The 8,069-nt window shown below is 41.8% G+C and overlaps 1 non-coding gene across 1 annotated transcript; it reads right to left on the bottom strand.

The window, feature by feature from the left end:
- Positions 1-7,714: 7,714 nt before the first annotated feature.
- LOC133364735 (5S ribosomal RNA) lies at positions 7,715-7,833 on the bottom strand. Its single transcript, XR_009758018.1, has one exon. It is a non-coding gene; the product is annotated as a 5S ribosomal RNA (ribosomal RNA).
- Positions 7,834-8,069: the final 236 nt, after the last annotated feature.

The raw sequence follows: 8,069 nt of genomic DNA, 5'->3' as shown, positions 1-8,069 counted from the left end.
GGGGAGTATGTGACCGTTAGGCACAAAAAATCCAGAAATATTTCATCGTCTGAAAGCCTCCTGATTGGCTAATTAATTCCTGGCTATTGCTGGACATTTTCCCATAAGAATAGGATTCAGACCTTGGGTCTTTGTTCCCCATTGTACCCTATGGTTGCTGATGCTACCTAGGAGGGGCTCCATCTTCCATCCGCTATCCAGGCTATATCTCTGGGGAGATGTGGAACCATGAAGCTATTTTGCTGTTTACCTCTTCATAAGTGCAGACTAAGCTAGACAGTTTTGTTATTTTGTTTTCTGACTGTAGCTCTCTGTATTTTACCTAGCCCTCAGGGGTGTGGGTTTTAAGGAACCATTTTGCTGCTGTAATTGTTCACCTGGGCAAGGTCCTTGAATGAGTGGTTGCGGGCCAGCTCAGAGTCCAGACACTCTTGGAGGAGACCAATTATCTGGATCCATTTCAGTCGGGTTTCAGGCCTGGTTTTGGCACGGAAACAGCCTTGGTCGTCCTGTATGATGACCTTTGTCGGGAGAGAGACAGGGGGAGTGTGACTCTGTTGATTCTTCTTGATCTCTCAGCGGCTTTCAATACCATCGACCATGATATCCTTCTGGAAAGACTGGCTGAGTTGGGAGTGGGAGGGATTGCATGGTGATGGTTCCGCTCCTACTTGGCAGGTTGCCTCCAGAAGGTGGTGCTTGGGGAACATTGCTCGGCACCCTGGACTCTCCAATATGGGATTCCGCAGGGGTCAGTTCTGTCCCCCATGCTGTTCAACATCTACATGAAACTCTTGGGTTCGGTCATCCAGAGCTTTGGAGTGCGTTGCCATCAGTATGCTGATGACATGCAGCTCTATTTCTCCTTTTCATCTTCTTCAGGTGAGGCTGTCAATGTGTTGAACCGGTGCCTGGCTGCAACAATGGACTGGATGAGGGCTAATAAACTGAGGCTCAATCCAGACAAGACTGAGATGCTGCTAGTGGGTGGTTCTTCTGACTGGATGGTGGATGTCCAACCTGTCCTGGATGGGGTTGCACTCCCCCTGAAGGAGCAGGTTCATAGCTTGGGGGTTCTCCTAGAATAATCTCTGTCACTTGAGGCTCAGGTAGCCTCGGTGGCACGGAGTGCCTTCTACCAACTTTGGTTGGTTGCCCAGCTGCGCCCCTATCTGGACAGGGATAACCTGGCTTCAGTTGTCCATGCTCTGGTAACCTCCAAGTTAGATTACTGCAATGCACTCTATGTGGGGCTGCCTTTGAAGATGGTTCAGAAACTGCAGCTTGTGCAAAATGCATCGGCCAGATTGGTAACAGGGACCAGACAGTCCGAACATATAAAACCGATTCTGGCCCGCTTGCATTGGCTGCCTGTATGTTTCTGAGCTCGATTCAAGGTGCTGGTTTTAACCTATAAAGCCTTACATGGCTTGGGATCACAACACCTTATGGAACGCCTCTCCTGATACGAACCCACCCATAGACGACGCTCAACATCTAAGGCCCTCCTCCGGGTGCCTACTCCAAGGGAAGCTTGGAGTGTGGCAACAAGGGAGAGGGCCTTCTCAGTGGTGGCCCCCAAATTATGGAATGATCTTCCTGATGAGGTGCACCTGGCGCCATCACTGTTATCTTTTCAGCACCAGGTCAAGACTTTCCTCTTCTCCCAGGCATTTTAGCATGTGTTTTAAAAATTGTTTTAAATTTTTTTAATTTGTGTTTTAAATTGGTTTTAAAAGATGTGATTTAAATTTGTATGATTTTGATGTTTTTAGTTGCTGTAAACAGCCCAGAGAGCTTTGGCTATGGGGCGGTATACAAATACAATAAATAAATAAATAAATAAATAATATATTTTATTTAATAAAGCTACTTCTTATTTACCAGTGTGTGTGTTAATTGCAGGAGGGGATTTGGCTCTAAATCCAGTACCTTGACCAATTAACCACAGACTACTGTATATTTGGATATTTTGCCTAAGGCTCCAAGACAAGGTGTGTACTTTGGCTCTTGTCTGTTGGAATCTTTGGCAGGTCTATTTCTGGTACTTTGGGTTTTCCCTTGGCCCAGAGTGGTGGCAGTCTACCTACGTTGCAGGGTTGTTGTTGGTTTACTCAGTCCTAGTAAGGGGAGGCACAGGTTTGTGCCTTGCCAGGATCAATTGCCCTGGGTTTGGGAATTGAGTCCTGGGACTGAACCAGGAGCAGTTCATGACACGGACTAAAACCCAGAGTGAATTCCACTGCCCCACTGACCTGGAGCCATTGGCCACTACCACTGTCCTGCACGTTTAACAGAATGAAATCCAGTGGAAGCAATTCTCTCAGTTTGGGGAAACTGTTCTGCTTCAAAAGAACCCCCCATATTATTCTCTGCGTGGAATTATTGTAGCCCTGAGTTATTAGACCTGGAGCCCGGCATTCTCTAAGTGGCCTTAAGCAAGGCACTGTATTCATTCAGCCACCCGAATCTGGGGATATTAACACTAAGCTACCTTACAGGCTACCTACCAATATATAGCACGTAAAGTGTTGTGAACATTCTCAGGTATTATTCAGCAAGGCACTTTTCTTCCATGACATTCGGTGGAACAAGCAGCCAGAACTTAATTTTGCCAACTCAGTGTCGAGAAATGTGCTTCTGCGGCTGAATGCCGTTGCTCGGTTTTATCAACATGTTCTGCAAAATCCTTCTTCTTGGAATGTAATCTCCTATCAGTTCTTAGCATTCGCTTGCTGTAGGAAGTTACTTTAATGTTATTAACTCAAATGGGCTTTTTTCTCCCTCCTTCACAACTCCTTAGGAATTCCTCAGCAGTGTTGGCAGTTGCTCTAAACCCCACCGTTTTTGAATCTGAAAAACATGCCTTCCAGGGTTCATTTATAGGGGATTAATAGCTCCTACTGTAGTACAAGGAATCTGCTATCTACTCACTCAGGGATCACTTGGTAAAACCACATCATCAGAGTCCCCTTTCCCACTTTTTATCCCAGGTAGAATTTCACAACAGTGGAATTAAAGAGCCAGTTTATCCTTCCACTTTGGGAGGGATCTCTTGCCTACTTTCCCCCATATTTTTCCTCCACTGGTGATAACAAGGGGTAGGGAGAAATTCAATTCAGTTCACATTTAAAGCCAAATCTATCAAATTTGCACTTTCTGAAACAATATGAGAACCGAAACACAGCCATCCTTTGAAATTTGCACATATCCAAATTTTGCAATGCAGTTTGCCAACCGACCAATGTATACAAAAATGCGTATTTTGGGTAAATGTGTGCATAAAACTTCACCTATTAGTGAAAATAACATACACAAATGCAGTATATTAGGAGAAATTGCTTGCAAAAACGTGTACATTAGTCAATAGTGCATACATAAAATGTGTGTATTAGGAGAAATTTGCACAAAAATGCTGAAGAATATTCATGAGGATTTTTTTTTAAAAAAATTGCAAATTGCTACAGAAATGTGGAGAACTGTATTTAAGACAAGAAACAGAGAACTGAAATGGACAGATCCCTCCATCTCTAGTAGGTTAAGCAACCTCTTCTAGCATTTTACTTTGCTTCAAATTTCACCCTCCCAACACCATTGTGCAAAGATTTGTGAGTTCAATTGTCTTGATACTCACTGTATGTCCTTGTGGCAGTCTACAAAGGGATGGGAAAGGGAGGGGGAGAAATTTTATTCAGTTCACATTTCAAGGTGAAACTACAAATTTGCAATTATCCAAACAATACCCAAAACAAAGCACAGCCGTCCTTCAGAATGTGCACTTCTCTGATTTTTGCAATGCAGTTCATCAGCCCAATGGTATGTATTAAAATGCATGCACCAAGGTAAAGTATGCATGTATGCATGTATTAGTGAAAATAATGTACAGAATTACATTACATTAAGGGAAATTACTTTCCCTAAGGAAAAATGTGTACATTAGGCAAAACAGCATTCAAAAGATGAGTATATTAGGAGAAATTCACACTAAAATAAATTTTCACGAGGACTTGGGGGGAAAATCACAACTGATGTGGAAATATGTAGAACTAACTTTGAGACTGGAGAAATGAGAAACAGAAATAAACTGCTATTGACAGATTTGCCCATCCCTAGTTGCAACGTCTCAACTCTAACTCCAGACCACACACACACACCTTCCCTCTCCAACCAGGCAGGCCACCTGGAAACCACAGTATGCTTCTCTGAAGATGCAATTTGAAAAGTGCCTATCCTCTAAGACAGACTTCCTCAATCTGGTGTCCTCCAGATGTTTTGGAGCTACAACTCTCACCAGCCGCAGCCAGCATAGCTGATGCTGCTGCAGCTTATTCAAAATGTAGTCAAAAACATCTGGAGGGTACCAGATTGGCGAAGGCCACCCTACCCATTGCTCCACACTGCCTGCTTTGTTCTGCACTCACTTCCTCTGTCACCTCTTGTTCTGTACTGATTTAAAAGCCAGGGCAGCTTTTGTTCTTTTGGAGAAAGATATATTAGGAAAACATAATTAACTGGCAATGTGTTACCACAGTTCAAAGTGTACGTCAGCAGCTGCAGGGTGTGAAATGGGAATGACAGGCTGTACACTGCATGGTTCCCTAGTATTTGTGTGCACTATGCCCCGCCCACATTTTTCAGCTGGGGGAAGGCTCATCTGGACCCCCTCCCCTGCTAATAATGATTTGCCAGTGATAGCTATCAGAAAACAAGGATAGGCAAATATGTCAATTTTGGTTTCTCTCTATTTCTCATTTTTTGAGTCTTAAGTTCAGCTCTGCGCAGTTCAGCATCAGTTTGCAAATTCTCTTTTTAAAAGTCCTCATGAAAATTCATCAGAATTTAAGTGTGAATTTCTCCTAATGTACACATTTTTGTATGCAATTTTGCCTAACACATACTTTTGCAAAGCAATGTCCCCTAATATAATACATTTTAACGTTATTTTCACTAATATATGCATTTTTATGCACATTTTGGTATATACATTTTTGTACACGTTGCTTTGTTGGAGAAATGCATTGCAAAATTCAGAGAAGCATGAATTTTGAAGGATGGCTGTGCTTTTCTTGCGTACTGCTTCTGAAAATGCGAATTCAGTAAGTTTGCTTTTAAACATGAACTGAATCAAATTTCTTCTCCATCCCTAGTTAGAACAAATACTGGCTGGATGCAACATCATGGGATGGCTTGTATTGAAGGATCATTCATCAGACGGCTAATACCACAGACAGAGATGTTTAGCTCCTGTAGATTGAACCTGTTAAGTCAGCGTCTTTCAACCTGGGCTCCCCTGAACGTTTGCATTCTGCAAGCATCTGCCTGGAATTATGTGACATATTGCAACCTACCGAGCTCGTTTTTCACATTGAAAACTGAGCAAACTCAGAATTACCCTGATTAAAGTTCTTAATTTTCCAGTTGTTCAATGATCTTGAATAATATTCCAAGTAGGGATGGAGAAGAATTTTATTCAGTCTGCATTTTTAAGTGAGGTGACCAAATTTACACCTCTCGAAGTAATACCAGTGAACTGCCACCGTGGCAGGAGGGTTACGCTGTGAAGCCCCCTTCTGTGAGGATTCTAACTGCCATCATGTCAGATGTCTGAAGGAAAGACTGTGTAACAGGATGTGTCCTGACCACTTGGCTTGGGCATAAGAACATAAGCAGAGCCCTCAGCTGGATCAGAACAATTACCCAATTAGTCCAGCATCCTGTTCCCATGGGCATGGGCATCCATGGTCAGTCAAATGCCCACGGGAAGCTCAAATGGAGGACCTGAGCACAAGAGCATTCTTACCACCTGTGATTCCCAGCACAGGTATTCAGAATAGGGATGGGGTTCGCTGCCTAGTTCTGATCAGCTTATCCAGATCCGCACTTTTTTTGTTCCTGCTTGCTTTGGCACTTCCTGATTCGACCCGCTGTTGTTGTTGTTTTGTTGCAAAAATTTTTTTTATGTAAATACTTACGTCAATGATCGCAGTGTTCCATGTAGTTTATTTTTTCCTGTTTATCACACCTACACACTGTTATGAATGCATCAACTTAGAGGAAATTACAAAGATAATTACGTAAAATCAGGGGGAAAATGCAGAAGAAAATCTATGACGATTGCAGTCATGGCCTGCCACAAAACATTAGTGCTGGTCCAAAAAGACAGCAAACTCTCAAATTCAGTCCGAATCCAGTACTAAGTCTGATTCAGCAGTTATTCCCCCCCATCCCTAATTCAGAGGCACGCTGACTCCGACAGAGGAGGGAGAAAATAGCCACCATGGTTAGTAGCCATTGGGAGCTTTTTCCTCTGTGAATTTGTCTAATCCTCTTTTAAAGCCATTCAAGTTGGCAGCCATCCCTGACTCCTGTGGGAACGAATTCCATAGTTTGACTATGTGCAGTGTGATGAAGTGCATTCTGAACTTCCAACATTCAGCTTCATTGGATGTGCAGGAGTTCTAGGGTTATGAGAGAGGGAGAAAAACTTCTCCATCCACTTTCTCCATGCCATGCTTAATTTTATACACTTTTTTATTTATTAAATGTATAACCCGCCCTTCCTCCTAGAAGGAGCCCAGGGTGGCAAACAAAAGCACTAAAAGCACTTGAAAACATCTTGAAAACAAAAGACTTTAAAATATATTAAAATAAAACATCTTTAAAAACAGAACATCTTAAAAACATTTTAAAAAATATTTTTAAAAACAATTTAAAAAGCAATTCCAAGATGGATGCAGCCTTGGATAAGGTCTCTACTTAAAAGGTTTGTTGAAAGAGGAAGGTCTTCAATAGGTGCCAAAAAGATAACAGAGATGGCACCTGTCTAATATTTAAGGGGAGGGAATTCCAAAGGGTAGGTGCCATAACACTAAAGGTCCACTTCCTATGTTGTGCAGAAAAGACCTCCTGATTAGATGGTATCTGCAGGAGGCCCTCACCTGCAGAGCATAGTGATGGACTGGCTATATAAGGGGTGAGATGATCTTTCAGGTCATTAATACTCATGTTAAAACAGAGAGTTTGTGATTGAATACAAATTTTCACACTTGATTTATTTTTTACAAAAATGCTCAGCTTAATGCAGATTAAGATAAACACTTGTGAGGTTGCCGAAGACCGAAAGCAATCCACCCATCCCTAATTCTGAGTTATAATGATTAATTTAGTACAATGTTTACCTATGAATTTTGTAATTGTAAATTACATTATTACCAGTTTTTACTTTTGTTTTTGTTTTACTTTGTGTGGAGTGACCAGAAAAGTGCGGCAGTTTGGGTTCTGTAAAATATTACAACATGTTAAAAGGTTGAAAGCCACTGATATAAGGCATGGTGCACACACATATATGTATTCCAAATGGGTACCTGTGTGTAAGTCTGTTGCAGCAAAAGCAGTGAAGAATTTTGTGTCTAAAGACTAAAAAAATTGATTGTGGCATAAGCTTTAGTGGACTAAAGCCCACAAAGGATGATCCACCTTCTCCACTTCACATTGGAAGCATCCTGTAGTAGCATTAGGGATGGGTGGGAAGTTCTATTCAGTTTGCATTAAAGCTGAATTTATCAAATCTGCACTTTTCCGAACAACATGTTGTTGTTACATGCCTTCAAGTCAATTACGACTTATGGCAACCGTACGAATCTTTTTTTAGATATATTCATAGGGTTTTCATGGTAAGAGGTATTCAGAGGTCATTCACCATTGCCTTCCTCTAAGCCTACAGCACCTGATATTCCCAGGCGGTCTCCCATCCAAGTACTAACCAGGCCTGACCCTGCTTAGCTTCCGAGAACAGATGAGATCAGGCGTGTTCAGGGTAGTATGGCCATAGGCCCCAAACAACAGGACTACTTCAAAATTTCCTTCAAACTGTTCACTTATCCAAATTTTGCCATGCAGTTCTTCAACTAAACAATGTTTGCAAAACTACACATATAAGGGAAAGTGTGCATAAAAATGAATATATTGGTGAAAATAACATACAAAATGCATTACAGTAAGGGACATTGCTTGCAAACATGTGTATATTAGTAAAAACTATATACAAGAATGTGTTTAGTAGGAGAAAT

Source organism: Rhineura floridana, chromosome 9 (assembly GCF_030035675.1).
Source record: "Rhineura floridana isolate rRhiFlo1 chromosome 9, rRhiFlo1.hap2, whole genome shotgun sequence".
Lineage (NCBI taxonomy): Eukaryota > Metazoa > Chordata > Lepidosauria > Squamata > Rhineuridae > Rhineura > Rhineura floridana.
The sequence above is the reverse complement of the archived record's forward strand: the minus strand, read 5'-3'. Positions and strand labels throughout refer to the sequence as shown.